General features: G+C 38.1%; 1 protein-coding gene across 1 annotated transcript in view; it reads right to left on the bottom strand.

Moving 5' to 3' along the window:
• Positions 1-17,085, bottom strand: part of UNC13C (unc-13 homolog C) — a 631,335-nt gene that overhangs the window by 206,614 nt on the left and 407,636 nt on the right. The gene's annotated exons all lie outside the window — the stretch shown is intronic.

Here is a 17,085-nt window from a genome sequence, read left to right as displayed (position 1 = left end):
TGCCTAGGGCAACGTGAACTGCAACAATGAGAATCTAAAAGAAATACACTAAGGAGTGAAATTTGAGTCTATATTCAAAGCAGCCACTGACCAGTGTTTTTCTAAGCAGACTCATCATGTTTATCAGAATACCCAGGTTGCTTATGAGAAGTATATTTGACTTTATTCTGTTGCAGACCTACAAAATCAGGGTAAACGGAGGTATGGCCTGGGAATCTGGACTTACACATACGGCTCTATTCTTCTGAAATCCTCCTGTTCACAGGAAGAGTCAGGACAAGAGTCCTGACTTGTAAATAAGTCAGGTAAAAATAGGCTTTTTTTTTTTTTTTTTTTTTTAGGAAGAAGAGTGATATTGTTCCTCCTAAAAACCAGTATCAGTCATGGATTTGCTAGATTTTGCATTTTGCCATTATAACAAAAGATTTCTGTTTCACCTTTACATCTGAGAAATTTCCAACTATACGCAGTTCCCTAATTTTAAGAGGAGATGGAATATCTTTCTGGGTGTTTATGTGGTGCCTCTTCCAAGTGCTGATAAACTCTTATGCTCGATCCCTCTGTAAAAACATTACTTCTTAAATTAAAGGTCGTTGGGAAATTACTGTTCTACTCAAATAACTTAATAGATGTTGTTAATTGAGAATAAAAATTGAGCAACTAGTGGCCTTAAATAAAAGTAATTACTGAAAATTAAAAATATGCTAATCTAGTTAGAAAAAAATTGCATATATTGAATAATTCACTTTTACTACAGCAAAATATTTAAAGAACCTTTGCTGGTTCCTTTCAGCTTAAGTCCAAGATATCTTTACATTTAAATTGCCAAAACTGCATCTCAAAGTGTTTGGACATTCTCAGTGGCTTTTAACAGCACTAAATGGTTCCTTGAATTTGAATAGACTGTACACGGTTAAGTGATCTATACATAACTATAAAATGTCATAACTCTGAATATAGATTTAAATATACAAATTATTTAACAGCATGGTGTCATCGAAAAAATAATCGAACACAGAATCAGAAACTTATATTTTGTTCTCAGCTTAACATTAATATGTACAATTTGGAAAAGTATTTAATTTTTTTAACTTCAGATTTCTAACATTGAACTAGGATTATATATACCCAATACTCTGTTTCTGATGATTCTAGCAAATGTATAGGAAGAATATCTTCAATAAGCGGACATGTATTACTGTAACTGGTGAATACTTGCCTCTAATTAAATTTATGGCATATGGTATACAGTCTACCTAATTGGTAACACTCTTATGAGACTCCAAGAGAGAAGCGTAAGAAAGTTCCTTAAACATAAAACTATTTCAGTGGGTAAACTAATAGTTTTGCCTTTTCTCTTTATATAAATTGAACTTATGTCAAAAAGGAAAAATGTGATAGGTCCCATGTAGCTGGCATTTATTTTCCATTTAAGATACTATTCCTTTAAAAGAACTAGCAGTGCTTAGACCAAACTCAGGAGTACCATGATAGTGGACTTCAAATACATGATGGGCTGTCATATAGGAAGAGATTAGAAGATAAATTAGATTGGTCTTGCATGCTCAAGAAGAACACTAGGGCTTAGGAGTAAAATTTTCAGTACAGAAGATCTTAGTACAGCGTAAGGAAAAACTTTCTAAATTTCAGATCTCTACAAATGTTAAGTGTTAAGAGGCATACAGGAAATCCCTTTACATTGCAGCTAAAAATTGACCATATGCTGTCTCTTTTTACTATATTTTCTATGATTATATGCCTGTAAGTAAATTTACAGAGAAGAAAACATAACCCATAAGTTGTAAGTACTTGATATAATGTTGACTTAAAAATATATGGTTACTATTTTTAATAGTTTTATTGAAGTATAATTAATAAACAAAAACTGCATGTTAAATGTATACAGTTTGATAAGTTTGGATATATGCATACATCCATGATACCATCACCATAACAAGGTAATAATCCTATCCATCACCCCCCAAATTTCCTTATGTCTCTTTGCTTTTACCCTTTGTTCCACTTATAAGACGCTGAACATGAGATCTACCCTCTTTATGAATTTTTAAATGTACACTGTGTTGTTAACTATAGGCACCACGTTGTACTGCAGACTTTCAGAACTTAACTCATCTTGCATAACTATAACTTCCTACCCCTAAATATATGGGTACTGTTTGATTTTAATTATTTATTATTTAAATTTTTAAATTTATTATTTTTTTAAAGATTTATCTGAGAAGTGTGTGCACGCACACGCGAGTTGGAGAGAGGGACAGAGGGAGAGGAAAGAAATCCTCAAGCAGATTCCCTGCTGAGCATGGGGCCTGATGCAGGGTTTGATATCAGGACCTGAGCTGAAATCAAGGCTTGACGCTTAACCAACTGAGCCACCCAGACTCTACACAGATACTATTTTAAATGGCTGGAATAAACTGTGGCAGAAACTGGATAGCTGTTCCCCAAATCAGTTTTCCCTTTTCCTTGAGTACACAGCTACATTACTGTAGGAATATTAAATAAGACTAAATTCTTTGATAATCTTCACATTAAAAGGTATGTTTATATTTCCTTTCCTTGAATATGAGCGACTTTGACCAACAGAATATGACAGAAATGACCTATGTCAGTGTTCTTGCTGAGGTATTAAGAAACTGGCGATTCCCAAGTCCTCTCTCTTGGACCATCTACTCTTAAAATCCAGCCACTACACTGAAAATGCCCAAGTAGTCCTGTGGAGAGGTCCATGTGGAAAATAACCAACCAGCACATCTGGTACAGTTCCCAGCTGACAGCCAGCACCAACTTGCTAGCCATCTGAGTAAGCATGCCGGAAGTAGAACTTTTACTCTGGTCAAACCACATCGGCTGAAGCCACATAGAACATAGTTGAGACTTTACCACTCAGTCCTGCTCAAATTGCATATACATGAGCGAAGTAAGCTCTTGTTACTATCTTAAACCATTAAGTTTTAGGGTAGTTTGGTATTCTATAATAGATAACTAGAACAGATTTTGACACTGGAAGTGGGGCATTAATGTAGTACAAACTTAAAACATGTGGCAATGATTTGGGCCTGAGTGGTGGTAGACAGAAGCTAGAAGGGTTTCAAGAAGGTAATTATTGAAATCAGAGGACTTGTCAGTGAGAACTTGAAGGACAGTGAAGAAATCGTTATTTTAGGTCAGGTAAAAGATCACTCCCATGGGGAAAATTTGTCCACATTGCCACCTACAACAAATACAGAAAATAGAAAATAGAATGTGAGCTGGTGGATTTAGCATAATAATGAAGGTGCCAAATCCAGAGCCCTTTACTGGAATGACTCTAAGATCATGCAAGATGTCAGGTCCAAAGCAAGTTTTTCAAGAGCTTTATGAATATTTAAGATATACCTAGTAGAGTTTCTAAGAATGTTAAGGAAGTTCCTCTTTGAATTTTTCTGCCAGAAAAAAAAATGGCTTGTAAGAATCTTGTAGTTTCTTATGCCTTCTAGTTTCTTTCAATTAGACAGAAAGACTTCTAAGAATCTTAAGTGCATTGTCCTTTAGCCCATGATTTTCCATCCATGGTAAAGAAGGTCTGTCTCAGTAAGAAACATGAGCACTGTTTTTGTCTAATGGAATGCCCACAGATATTTGAAATAAATTATATCAGTTTGGACAGAAAAGAATTAAATGAGTATAAAATGAAAAGATGACTTTGAACCTCCAAACGTCTATGGGCAGGAAGCAGACTAGAAGGCTACTCAGTTGTTAACAATGAGCTGTTCCTTATGGAACAGGATAAATGACCCAAGGGCAAGGCTAAAAGCCCAGCGAATGGAGCCAAGAGTCACAGAGAATAATTCCCAGACAGCAGGACTGAGCTCCAATTAAGAACTGACAACTTGTTCCCAGCTAGATTTCGGGATTTTTATGGACAAGTGACAGTCATGTGTCTCCTATTTTTGAACAGAAATATCTGTTTCAGTTATACTATTTCTATCTCACCATTATATATTGAGCACGTGGGAGGAGCTGACAACTTGGCTCTGTAGTTTCCAGATATTCAGATCAAGAGGAACCACACTTCAGAAACAGGACTCAAGGAGCTTCATCTCCATCTGGACATGATATAGAGTGATCCTGAACCTCAAGCATGAGCCTGAAACTGCAATAGCACAAGAATTTTGTAAGGTGTTGGGAGTGAGTGCAATGCGTACTTGAGACGAATGTAATGAATCTTTGGAGAGGCCCACATGGAAATAAACTCAGGTTCCAAGATACCACCTTCAGCAGAGCTTTCAGATGACAGTCGTTACCAACGTTCCAGCCATGTGTGTAGCCATCTCGGAAGTGGACGCCCCAGCCCTGATTGAGGCACTTCGGTTAGTGCTGCCTGGAGCAAAGATAAGCCATCCAAACCGGGCCCAGGCCAAACTGCAGACATAGATTAATGAGCAAAAAAAAAAAAAAAAAAAATATATATATATATATATATATATTAGCCATTGAGATTTGGTATAGTTTGTTACAGTGATAAATAAGCAGAACAATTCTATTTCCAGCTTCCTTTGCAGTTAGTTATGGAAGTGTAACTGAGTTCTATACAGTAGAACGTGAAGAGAAGTGCTGTAGCCTACTAACCTTCCATATCTAATCTACTGCGTTCTTTTCTCTTCTAGTTTGTTATGCAAAAGCACAGCCACCTTAGTACCATTTTAAGATGGTAGCATTAAAAGGAAGGGACTTGGTTCTCCAAATCACTGCTGGAGGAGTGAAGCAGTTGCTTGTGGATATACTGTCACATCCCTTCAGCCCACCTGATATCCGTGCAGCTCTGCTGAGTAATTCCGTGTATTTTGGCAGAGTCCCACATCAAGCACTTGCTGCAACCTCTCTCTGCTTTGCTCCTTGGGGCTTCTTATAAAGTCGGAAGTAGCCATTCTTTCACAATCAAGTGTGGCCCAGAAGTGTGACAGGCTCAACAGCTCAGCCTCTCTGTATTAGCTTCCTAGTGCTACCATAAGAAATTACCACAAACCTGCCAGCTAAAAACAGGAAAGCATTCTCTCACAGTTCTGGAGGTGAGAAGTCCAAAATCAGAGTGTTGGCTGGGTTGATTTTTTCTAGAGACTCTGAATTCCTTCCATGTCTCTCTCCTTGCTTTTGATGGCTGGGCAACCCTCGATAGTCTTTGGTCTATGAATGGAGAACTCCACTCTCTGCTTCTATGTCTACATGTTCATTTTTTCTCTGTGTCTTCTGTTCTTTCTCTTATAAAAACATCTATATTTGGATTTAGGACCTTACTCTAATCTCTAGATGCTTACCTTAATTATATCTGCAAAGGTCTTACTCCATATAAGGTCACATTATTAGGTTCTGGGTGGACATAGCTTTTGGGGAGATAGTCAACCCATTACACTCCCCATCCTTCATTGGAACGATTCAGAGGTATGCTCTATGTGGTTTCCCAGTAAGCTCCCAAAGGAACAGAGCCTCAGTTGACAACAGAGACAAGCAGCTCATTCTAGTACTCCTTGCTTTTCTGACTTTCGTTTTTCATTTTCTCTACCTACTATACTTGTCTTCCTGGGGTTGTGTCTCAAACTACTGACAAGTTCCTTTTTCTAGGCTCTGCTTTCAAAGAACCCCAAGTATGATAGGAAGAAGCACTTGTGTATCAGGAGCACCCATTTTTTAAAAAAGATTTTATTTATTTATTTGACAGAGATAGAGACAGCCAGCGAGAGAGGGAACACAAGCAGGGGGAGTGGGCGAGGAAGAAGCAGGCTCATAGCAGAGGAGCCTGATGTGGGGCTTGATCCCATAACGCCAGGATCACGCCCTGAGCCGAAGGCAGACACTTAACCGCTGTGCCACCCAGGCGCCCCTGGGAGCACCCATTTTTACAGACGTTACATGAGTAAGAATAAAACATGACTCATTTGAGTTTATTTGTCTACGCAGATGGTTTGATCTGAATTAATATAACCCCATTATTCTTTATAAAATGTGAACTCTCTGTAGGCTTTCTCTGGCTATGTTCTAGGTGTCATCCACATTTTCCTTTTGTTTCTGTCATTATCTTCCAAAACCATTTTTGTCCTTAAAGGAATCTTGAAGCACTATTAAAATCTGTACATTTTATCTTCTTAAGCTCAGCTATTGTTAGATGTTTCAGGAAGGTGATGTTTAGATATTTTATCCTTAAAATTAACAAATAATTTATCTCAAAAAAAGAGGGATATAATTTTCTAAAGGAAGCAGTTACTATTGGCGACTATAGTGCAACAATTTGACGTACACTCAGTGTCTCTTTTCAATGGATTAAAAATTCTCTTAAAGAAAGAAAGAATAAAGTCTTTTGCTCCAAATATGAAAGAACCAAGGAAATGAAATTGATGGAGAAAATAAGATGCTGTAATTGAAATAAATAGAAATTTTGCTGCAAAGCAGGTGTATTTACTTTCTGTTGCTTTGTGACAAATTACCACAATTTTAACAGCTTTACATAGCAGACATTTGTTGTCTCACAGTTACTACGGGTCAGTATCCAGGCTTGGCATAACTGGGTACTCTGCTCAGTGTCCCACCAGGCTGTAATCAAGGTGTTATCTCATCTGAGGCAATAAGCAAACTGCTTAGGGACCTTAACCTGTAAAAGTCCTCTGCCTTTCCTATATAACATAACCTAATCATGGGTTTAAACTTTTGTTTTAGGTTTATGTTTTCATTTTGTGTGTGTGCTCTTTCACCATATTCTGTTAGCTAGAGGCAAGTCAAAGGTTCCCCCCACATTTTAGGGAAAAGTATTCTATAGGAGCATGACTCACCTAGAATTCTGCTAACCACTGCTGGGTAAAAGTTATTTTAACGCTTTATCTAGGGGGTGAGGAAGGGGATGATGGTAAAAACCCTAAGTCTGTCTTGCTGAATGGTTGAACAGATAGCCTGAGTAAGCCTCTCACAGTCAACACAACTGAGCTATTGAATGAAGAGTTGTAATTTGCAAAATATACAGCCATTTTAGAACACAGATTGACATTATTATGTGAAGTCAATTACACACATATTCTAACTCCCAGTAATTCCACTTATAGGTATAGATCCTGGAGACACTTTTCCATTCGTTCGCCAGGAGACATATCCAGAAATGCTTAGAGAAACATTGTTTACAATAGCCACAGTTCCCCAGAGTGGAAGTAACCCAACTCTCTCTCAGCTGTAGAATACATAAACTGTGATTTATTGATGTAACGGAATTTCCGTAGTGTACCGAAAGCGAATGGCCAGCCGTGTAGTAGGTACTGCGGGGCTCTGCTCAGATTCCCTCCTTAGGGCCAAGCACAGTCCCCTTGCTGCTGGTAATAACGGCTGCTAAGGAATTATAGTTGTGTCCTTCGCTGGAAGTTGCACTCAGAGGCAAGGAACTGAGTCACCCAAGTTACTCCCTCTTCCACGATAAAGCACTAATCACATAAAGCACAGCTCATGCTGTGATACCAAAGCTCAGTTGCTTTGCCTCAACTGCGGACTGCCCTGAAGAGCAATCCCACCTCCTTCCCATAGGATCAGCTGCGCTCTGCTATAATCACACTGCAAGTCAGCCTCCCCATCTGCCTGATCTTGCCTTTCCCACTTCCTTACAGATGAGATGTCAAATACACTAGCCCACTAGCCACTGGATACCTAAATTTATATTTAAATTAATTCAAGTATTCAAAAGTTACATGTGGCTAGTGGCACTAGCCACCACATAAGGCAGCGTAGACACAGAACACTTTGACTATTACATAAATTTCTATTGGCGAGAGCATCAGAGCACTCCTAGGGGACACTTTTGCATGCAATTCTCCACCTCAGAATCTGTTTCCAGGGGACTCAACCTAAAACAGACTGCGACATACAGCAGCACATATGAATCTCAAACACACAATGCCGAAGGATAAAGATCATGCCACAGAAGAATATATTCAGTACGATTCTACTTATATCAATTTAAAAGCAAATGAAATTAAATAGTAACTAATTTAAACAAATGTTTATATGTGGTAAAACTATAATGAAAAGCAAAAGGATCATTAGAAGAAGCTTCATTAGAGTGGTTATTTCTGAGGAACCAGATGCTACCTTTCTAAATCTGGGTTACAAGTACTTAGGTGTTCATTTCAGTATTATTAGTTTTTTAAAAAAACATAAGTGTTTACTATTTTTTACTTAGGACATTTTTCAAAATAAGATCGTAAAAAGTAATCTGGGGGTGCCTGGGTGGTTCAGTCAGTTAAGTGTCTGCCTTCGGCTCAGGTCATGATCTCAGGGTCCTGGGATCGAGCCCCACATTGGGTTCCCTGTTCAGCAGGCAGTATGCTTGTCCCTCTGCCCCTCCCCCAACTTTTGCTGGCTTGCATGCTCTCTTTCTCTAATAAATAAATCAATCTTAAAAAAAAAAAAAAAAGTAAGCTAGGCCCTAAGAAAAGGTTATTATTAATAGAGAATAGGTATAAATAAGATAAAATCTGCTAATATGACATATCACCATTATTAGGGTTTTTTATTTTAAATAAAGCTGTAATAAAAAACATAGTTAAACCCTGAGAATCCAATAATTGCCCATGGAAATAAGATTAGAGACATCGCAAAGAATTGTAAGACCTATGATTTAATTACATCACATTAAAACTTTCTATAAGACGTCTTATCCGTAACAGACTAGCTAACTCAGAACTACTGATAAGCCTCAGACCATCCAAAGTGGTTTTATTTTTATTTTTTTGTTTTTTTTTTAAGATTTTATTTATTTATTTGACAGAGAGAGAGACAGCCAGCGAGAGAGGGAACACAAGCAGGGGTAGTAGGAGAGGAAGAAGCAGGCTCCCAGCGGAGGAGCCCGATGTGGGGCTTGATCCCAGAACGCCGGGATCACACTCTGAGCCTAAGGCAGACGCTTAATGACTGAGCCACCCAGGCACCCCCATCCAAAGAGTTTTCAGATGAGTTGGATATTTTATGCAACTTGGGAACTTAACAGGGTGCCATGTTGATGACAAGAATGGAGGATGAGTAGTGCATGGCTTTCACTGGACTTAAGAGCATCTATTGTATACATTTCCTGCAAATGCTTAATCATCACTTCAAATAAAAAAACTAATGGTTAGTGAAAATTTACATTTTAATGCAGATTGATATTTTGTTTTTTAAGCTTCTATCAGTGGGATTTTAATTTTTTTTTTTTTTTGGTTTCTTATGCTACGTAGGAGAAATGTAGATGCTTAAACCTTTCCCAGCTAACTAAGGTGAAAGACTGACTATAGACCAAAAGCCAGGAAGCTGTAAATAGTCTTCGAAGTGCTGGCTTGTAAACTGAAATCTATAAATAAAATGATGACAAGATGTCAGTTTAGATATCAGAATGATCAACTAGAAAATATCAAATTCCTGTTTTGTCAAACGTAGACTGAAAGTCAAGATGCAGGCAGCAGTAATTTCAGGAGAATTAGCACGGAGGTACCTGTAGCTGTTGTCATGATAGAATGTAACTGTCAGACTGCTCATAGTCAGAGTTGTAGAGTTGAAAGAAGCCTTAAAGATTTCCAGTTCCATTTTTTCTCTGGTCTTAATGCAAGTAAGCAAACTTTATCTGGAGGCCTAAACGCCTGTATTTCCTTATAAGGAATTTATTGATTATATGTCGTGAACTAAAATTGCTTGAGGGTAATTCAAGTCTCCAAAATTTATGTTAGACTTAGCAAAAACAGACAGTCACTAGGGTGTTGCTTTTCTAAAGTTGATTATTTCTCAATGTTTAATAGCCATGCTAAATGGGGTCAGTAAAAAGATTGGATATCAGTTGACTTCCATCTCCTACTGTGTTTTTTTTTTTTTTCATCTGCACATGGAAGGAGATGAGAGTAGTTAATGAAAGCACTAAATAAATACTAAGTTTATAGAAATGTCAAGTGTTAGCTCTGTAGCAGTGCCAGAATACACCAGTGATAATGGCATAGAAAAACTCAATAATGATAATCGGTACAACCAATGAGTTCCTATGAAACAAATGTTGTCTATTATTTCTTATCACCCTTAGAAACTCAAGGAGAGTATACAGTCAACACGGAGGATCTCTAACCAGAGATTCCAATATAGCCAACGCTCATTTTTCTTAAAAACAGCAGAAAATATGAAGATGGATAACTAGAAAAGAAAAGACGGGCCCCATATCTTTTTGGTGCTCCCCTTTATCTCTTAGGCATGCAAGTTGACTGATCTGAGGGTCACTTTTCTTCATTGTTTATCCACCCAGTAGTGGAAAAATAAATCAGTGAAATTTTCATAAACAAAAAATAGAAAAGGTGCATCTAGGAATCTTTCAAACTAGATAACTCATCTACAAATAACTAGAAGAATGCTACACTTTCTTCACATCCTATCTTCAATTTTACAGCTGATAGCACTCATCTAGTATTTCCTTCTGGATTTATCAACTCATTGGGTAAACATAAAATTGGTGGTGCATTTTTTAAATTATATGGCTTCTTATTAATGCCTGAATCATTACTTACGAATTTAGTGTTGCATAGGGAACAGTGATCCAGTCAATTACCAATTTAGTTGTAAATGCGGCTGTTATGCTGGATTGCAATAAGCAAGTAAAGAAAGGAAAGGGGTTCAGCAAAGCCATTATTTCTGTCAAGGGAGAAAAATCACATATTAACCTTGCCCCAAATTACTGCAGTTCAAAACTACCAACATTAAAATGAAATAAAAAGGTCATACCCTATCATTCAGCTGGTGGACACCAGCATTCAAAATACAACTTTTCTTTGGTTAACAATCCTTTAACCCACACAGTCTATTTATGAAATTTACTTGTGGATGTCAAAACACAACAGTGTACAACTTTATCACTTGTGATTAGACAAAACTCGTTTTTCCTTCATTTGTAGCTCTGGTAAGGTCTTATAAGGTATATTTGAGCAAGCCATTGTTTCATGAAGGAGATGATTCTAATGGCAAATGGAGGAGAGGATTCTAGTTTTGTTTTTTTGTTGTTGTTTTTTAAAATCAACTATAGTGAAATAAATCTACAGTTGTTTAGCAAAGTAATGCCATACTAACTCATTCGTTCTCTTGACTCTTAGCTTTAATAATAATAATATTAAAAAGTACTGTTTAACAAATGCCTGCTCTGTTTCAGATTCTAAAACAGGAGCTTTGTAATCATGATAGGCATTTATCATAATTGTTTTATGTAATTATTGACCTAGATCTATTTTGCAAAACAAAAAGCCAAACCTCCCTTGCCTCAAGAATTATCTGCATTGAATGCAAATACCAGGCATACAGCAGGCACTCATTAAAGAGTTTTTAAGAAAATAATATGAATTAGTTATTAGCATCATTATGTTTTGAGGGGAGGTGTTGGGAGAGGAATTGAGGTTCAGGAAAGCTAAATAACTTGGCTAGGTAACACTGCTTCACCACTGTTCAAACCTGATTTTGTCAGGAGAAGTAAATAGATAAAGCAACAAGTATCAGTTCACAGAAGAGATTACTATGATTTGATTATATGAAGAAAATGTGATAGTGAGAGGGAGCTACCAAGGAACAGGGCAGGGTAAAAGCAAACACGTCTCGATTCCCACAACAGCAGAAAGGACGTTTCTCGGATCTGTGAACAATCCATTTTATAGATGATATTGTTCTTGAATAATGAATTTCAAGTAATCAGAGTTTCGAGCATGGTGCCCCAGGGCCATCGTGGCTTAATGGGGAATCAGCAATATAAGGCAATGTGTCAGTGGTAAGAAACTCTTGCTAACAGTCATTGAAACGCATGTCTGGAACTCAGGTGAGACAAGCCTTGAGTGCAAAATTAAGAGTCGGCCCTTCACTTGCACAATCCTGGGAATCTTATCCTAGTGAACCCCGGTCCTGGCCTAACTGAAGTGTTGTAAAGAGTGTGAATTTCAACGGTTGCTTTAAGCCCAGAGCTGTGTTTTTCAACATGAAAGCCACGTCAAATGTGGCTATTTCAATTTAAATAAAATTAAAATTCGGTTCCTCAATTGCTCTGGCCACAGTGGCTATAATTTGTTGAATCATTTGCATTTTCTCTCTACAAACTTTTACATATTTATTTTGAATTCATTCATTCTACCACTATTTATTGAGCAGATAACAACTATGGGGCACTGTGTATAGTCAGGGGAAGGGGAAGAAAGGGATTCTCAAAGACAAGTCAGAGGCAAATCCTTCTTCCAAAGGACCTATGGCATAATAGGTGAGCTAAGACTTGCCAAACAAAACAAAACAATAATTTGAAGTGGAACAAATTCTCAAGCAGGAATTTAGACTGGGGCGAAATTATTTACTGTGAGATCTATCAGAAGTCTTTATGGAAAAGGTAGTATTTAAAATGGGACTATAGGGCTAGGTAGAGCTAAAAATGTGAATATAGCAGAATAAAGTTCTATTTTCAAAAGGCAAGGCAGGAAGAAAACCTGAACCATACATGAGAGGATCTGTTTGGGTTGCTTTGAATGCAAGGTGTTAGGGAGTTGGTATGCTTTCCTATGTTTGTTGGTAACTTTTAAAATAGTTTAAATTTTCACTATCAATAGCTTTAAATTAAGAAGTAATTTTTATGTTATTAATAGCTGATCTCATGCATCATTAAATTCCATGAATTGTAAGGTCACTTCTTAGCTCCTGAGTTTCAATTCCCATGAGAAAATAGTAGTGCTGGAGTGAAGTCATTCTTGATCTAAGTGGGTCTTAGGGAATAGTGTTCTGCTCTGTTTTATGGTAACTTCAGTGCCTTGCAGCCCTTGGATAACTCGGTGTATTATACACGTACAAAAGAGGGCTGTCTGATTACGCCTTAAAGACAGGGTAACCATTTTTCAGAAAAATGAAGATGAATATCTTTTATGGATTTTCTGTAAAATACTTGTGAGTGCTCAGGCACTATGCCACAATAAAACACCAGCCGTTTTCGGGACGATGTTTAACAGAGATACCGCTGAGAGACTTCCTCTTCTTATCAATGTGCCAAACTTGTTTCTTCCAGCAAACTGGAAATAGAATTACTGCCGGTATCCTGGGTCAAACAGCTAATCATTTTCAAACCAATTAACAGATAATATTTATAATTCTAGCACACAAACCATGTAGAGCCAAGATATCAAAAAGAACAACAAAAAACTACAAGTACCAGGTAGACATGTGTGTGTGTGTCCATGTGCACATAAGTAAAATATAATGAAATGTTTTCAGACAAGGATGCTTTTTATCCCAGGGATCTAACTCTGGGCTGGGGAATAAATCTCAGGGAAAATACAAAGCTGGATTAAAATCCACATCTGTAAAGCCATAAGGGAAATCTGGAAGGGCTAAACATAAGTACCCTAAGCTTCCAGCTTCTTTATAACATTTTGCCATGTTATGGAGCAAAATCTGTTGGATAGCAGGTAGAAAATGCATCAACACAATTATATGTAGATGAAACATTAGTAATTAATTCTCAACAGGATAAATTATAATTAAAAGATGCTTTAAAATAAAAACAAGGTCTTTCACATGAAAAAATGCTCAACATCACTAGCCATCAGGGAAAATACAAATCAAAACCACAATGAGATACCACCTTACACCAGTTAGAATGGCAAAATTAACAAAACAGGAAACAACAAATTGTGGTGAGGATGTGGAGGAAGGGGAATCCTGTTACACTGTTGGTGGGAATGCAGGCTGGTACAGCCACTCTGGAAAACAATATGGAGGCTCCTCAAGATGTTAAAAATAGAGCTACCCTGTAACCCAGAAATTGCGTTACTAGGTATTTACCCCAAAGATACAGACATAGTGAAGAGAAGGGCCATATGCACCCCAATGTTCATAGCAGCAATGTCCACAGTAGCCAAACTGTGGAAGGAGCTGAGATGCCCTTCAACATACGAATGGATAAAGAAGATGTGGTCCATATATACAATGGAATACTACTCAGCCATCAGAAAGGATGAATAGCCACCATTTGCACTGACATGGGTGGAACTGGAGGGGATTATGCTAAGTGAAGTAAGTCGAGCGGAGAAAACAATTATCATATGGTTTCACTCATATGTGGAACGTAAGCAATAGTACGGAGAACCATAGGGGAAGGGAGGGAAATCTGAATGGGGAGAAATCAGAGAGGGAGACAAACCATGAGAGACTGTGGACCCCGGGAAACAAATTGAGGGTTTCAGAGGGGAGGGGTGTGGGGGGATGGGATAACAGGGTGATGGGTATTAAGGAGGGCAGGTATTGTGATGAACACTGGGTGTTATACGCAACTAAAGAATTATTGAACACTACATCAAAAACTAATGATGTCACTACACAGTGGCTAACTGAACATAATAAAAAATAAATAAAATAAAAATAAGGTCTTTGTATCTGAGGGAGACATACTTGATGTTAAAGGGAGCCATTGATAAAAACAGGAAATAAAATAATACACACAGGCAATGTTTTAGCTGCTTTTCTTCTATGGAACAACTCATCAAATCCTCCTAAAACACTTTTACCTATGGTGCTTCAATGATCAGAAAAGTTAACATAATCCTAAATGTCTTCCAATTGCAGAACTAAAACTAGTACATTTTTTCTTTATAAAAATCTATGATATTTTTACACCTGAATCAGTGTAGTCAAAGTCCTAAGCTTTCAGAAAACACGGTGTAACTGAAGAAGTTCTAAAGAGTATTTCACAGCGTTCGCAACGATGCAGATTCTGGGCGTCAAGTGTGAGTGACAGGATAGATGGGAGCCTAAGAAATTTGTCACATGAGTACTGACCACAAAGATACTCATCAGTTTCCCAGTACTCATAGCCGACACATGTAAAAATGTCAATCAATCTGGACTACTATGTTATCCCAAATTCCTATGTAATGCAAAGGATATCTTGGAAGTGTAAGAAACAAATTTGGGCAAATCAAAACGAGAAACTCCTTCAGTGCAGGGCCCAGGAGCAGTGCCCAGGGACTTGCCCTTCCCCTAAGGTCTTATGAAGATGAGGCGGAAACTTAGGGGCACAGTGAGCTTAACCTCTGGAGGTGAACCACCCAAAAGGGGAAGAAGGGTGCAGAGGGGAGGAGCCCAGTGAGGCCGCTGCATCCAGTGAAGTCAGGAGCAGAGCGCGGACAGGGAAGGACTGGGAGGGTCGTTAAAACAGCCCAGGGCTGTGCGCTGGCTCTGCAGCTCCGACAGCAAACCGGTTAACTCTCGGGATGGGATCTCCTCTGCTGGGCGAAAAAGAAATGCCTCTGAAATTTCAAATCAAGGGGCTGCACTATCTCAGTGGCTAGATTCTTTGCAACTGCTCCAGACGTGGTGCAAGTATCAGCAACGGCCCATGGAAATGTCGTACTCTGCATAGTGGTTATGACCCAGTCGGATCGTTCTTGCGTCCAGCCCAAAGAGGTGCTAGTACGTTACTCTCAGACTCATTTGTGGTTTCTTAGTGCACACAACTACTGATCAGTGAGAATCAATCACTAGATAAGTGTGTTACCAGCACTTTCTAGACACAAATTACATTAAATAAGGTCCATTAAGTCATTTAATGAGGAACCCATGAAGTACAATCAGTACCACATTACATTTCTAATGCCTTGAGGTGCACCTTGGATCTGGGACCTCTATTTTCCATAAAACTTTAGACTTTTTATTTAGATTCATATCAATGTGTTCCCATAAAAGAAGTTACTAAATTCAATTTATACTGTTCCTCATGAAAAGTACAAACTGTCATCAGCTCCATCAGATTACAAAAGCACCTGCCACTCAGGAGATGAGAGGAACGGAATCCGGAGGCGAGCAGAATAGCCTTAAACCGCAGCAGCCTCCCCCTGCTTGAGCGACATGAACACTGAACATGGACCCTGCTCAAATACCAGGAACACAGGGCTTTCGTGGAAGTCCATGCCTTTCCCTCTCACAGCGTCTCTGAGTATAATTACTTAAAAAATAAAAGATGATTTTTATCTCAAAAACTGAACCATTTTCATGCAGTTTTTATTCTCTTTTTATTTCACGTCAGTTCTCTAACACTCAAGGAGCCACCTAATTCACTTGGGTCCAGCTGTTATCAAATGGACAACGTCACGGTTTAAAATCCTTAAATATCAAGATACATGTATTTCGTTTTCTCCCATGGATCTTATCACTTCTTTCACACCGCAGTAGTTAAGCAAAAAGCTTTTTCTCATGTTTTTGTTCTCCAGTGATATGTAAAGATCAAGCTGGAGTTTCTAATCTGCATTTAGCGACCAGAGTACCTACACTGAGTTGACGTAATTACAGTCAGAATGGAAGAAAAATAAATTTTTAATTTGCCTTTACACAAATGTATGATTCCTGCTGGATTTCTTATAACACTGAAAATGTGCTTGATTTCCCCTTACTCTTTATAAACACCTAAAATTATCCGGGATCCCCAAATTGGAAGCCCTTATTTAAAAGACTTTAATCTTTCCATGCACATTATTCTTAATCAACATCCACTGAGGACCTGGGATGTATTTTTGAAAATAAATTATTTTGGCAAGAACAAGTCAGGTTCTATTAGGAAATTAACTTAGCTAGATTACCCAAATAGCCTATTAGCTGCTCTCCTTGCTTCCAGTCTCACCCCTCCAATTAATTCTCTATTCTGCAGCCAGACCCATCTTTATAAAACACAAATCTGATCATGCCACGTTTCTACTTAATAGTTGTAGAAGCCCTACATTTCCTTCAGAATAAATCCAAACTCCTTAACTTAGCTTACAAAGCATCTGCTTTTCTCTTCAGATTTCACCAGTACTGCTTTCACTAATATTAGTATTAAAAGCTTTGTGATTAAGCCTCACGACCAGCTTGGCGCCGTGGCTGGTCAGTTGTTCCAGCCTTCGGTTTGGGAGGGATCAAACCCCCTCATAAGCCTTTGAGGTTTTGCATATGTGGGGCCCTCCAATTTGTAATGATCTCTCTTGCTTTTGTCCCTCACCATACCCAGTCCTTCTTTTTCTGATACACCCTGCTTAGCTCTTACTTATTCTTTATATTTTTTCT

This window comes from Ursus americanus, chromosome 36 (assembly GCF_024610735.1).
Source record: "Ursus americanus isolate L20-20 chromosome 36, mUrsAme1.1.p, whole genome shotgun sequence".
Taxonomy (NCBI): domain Eukaryota; kingdom Metazoa; phylum Chordata; class Mammalia; order Carnivora; family Ursidae; genus Ursus; species Ursus americanus.
Note: the sequence above shows the minus strand (reverse complement) of the source record. Positions and strands in the feature narration are given on the sequence as shown.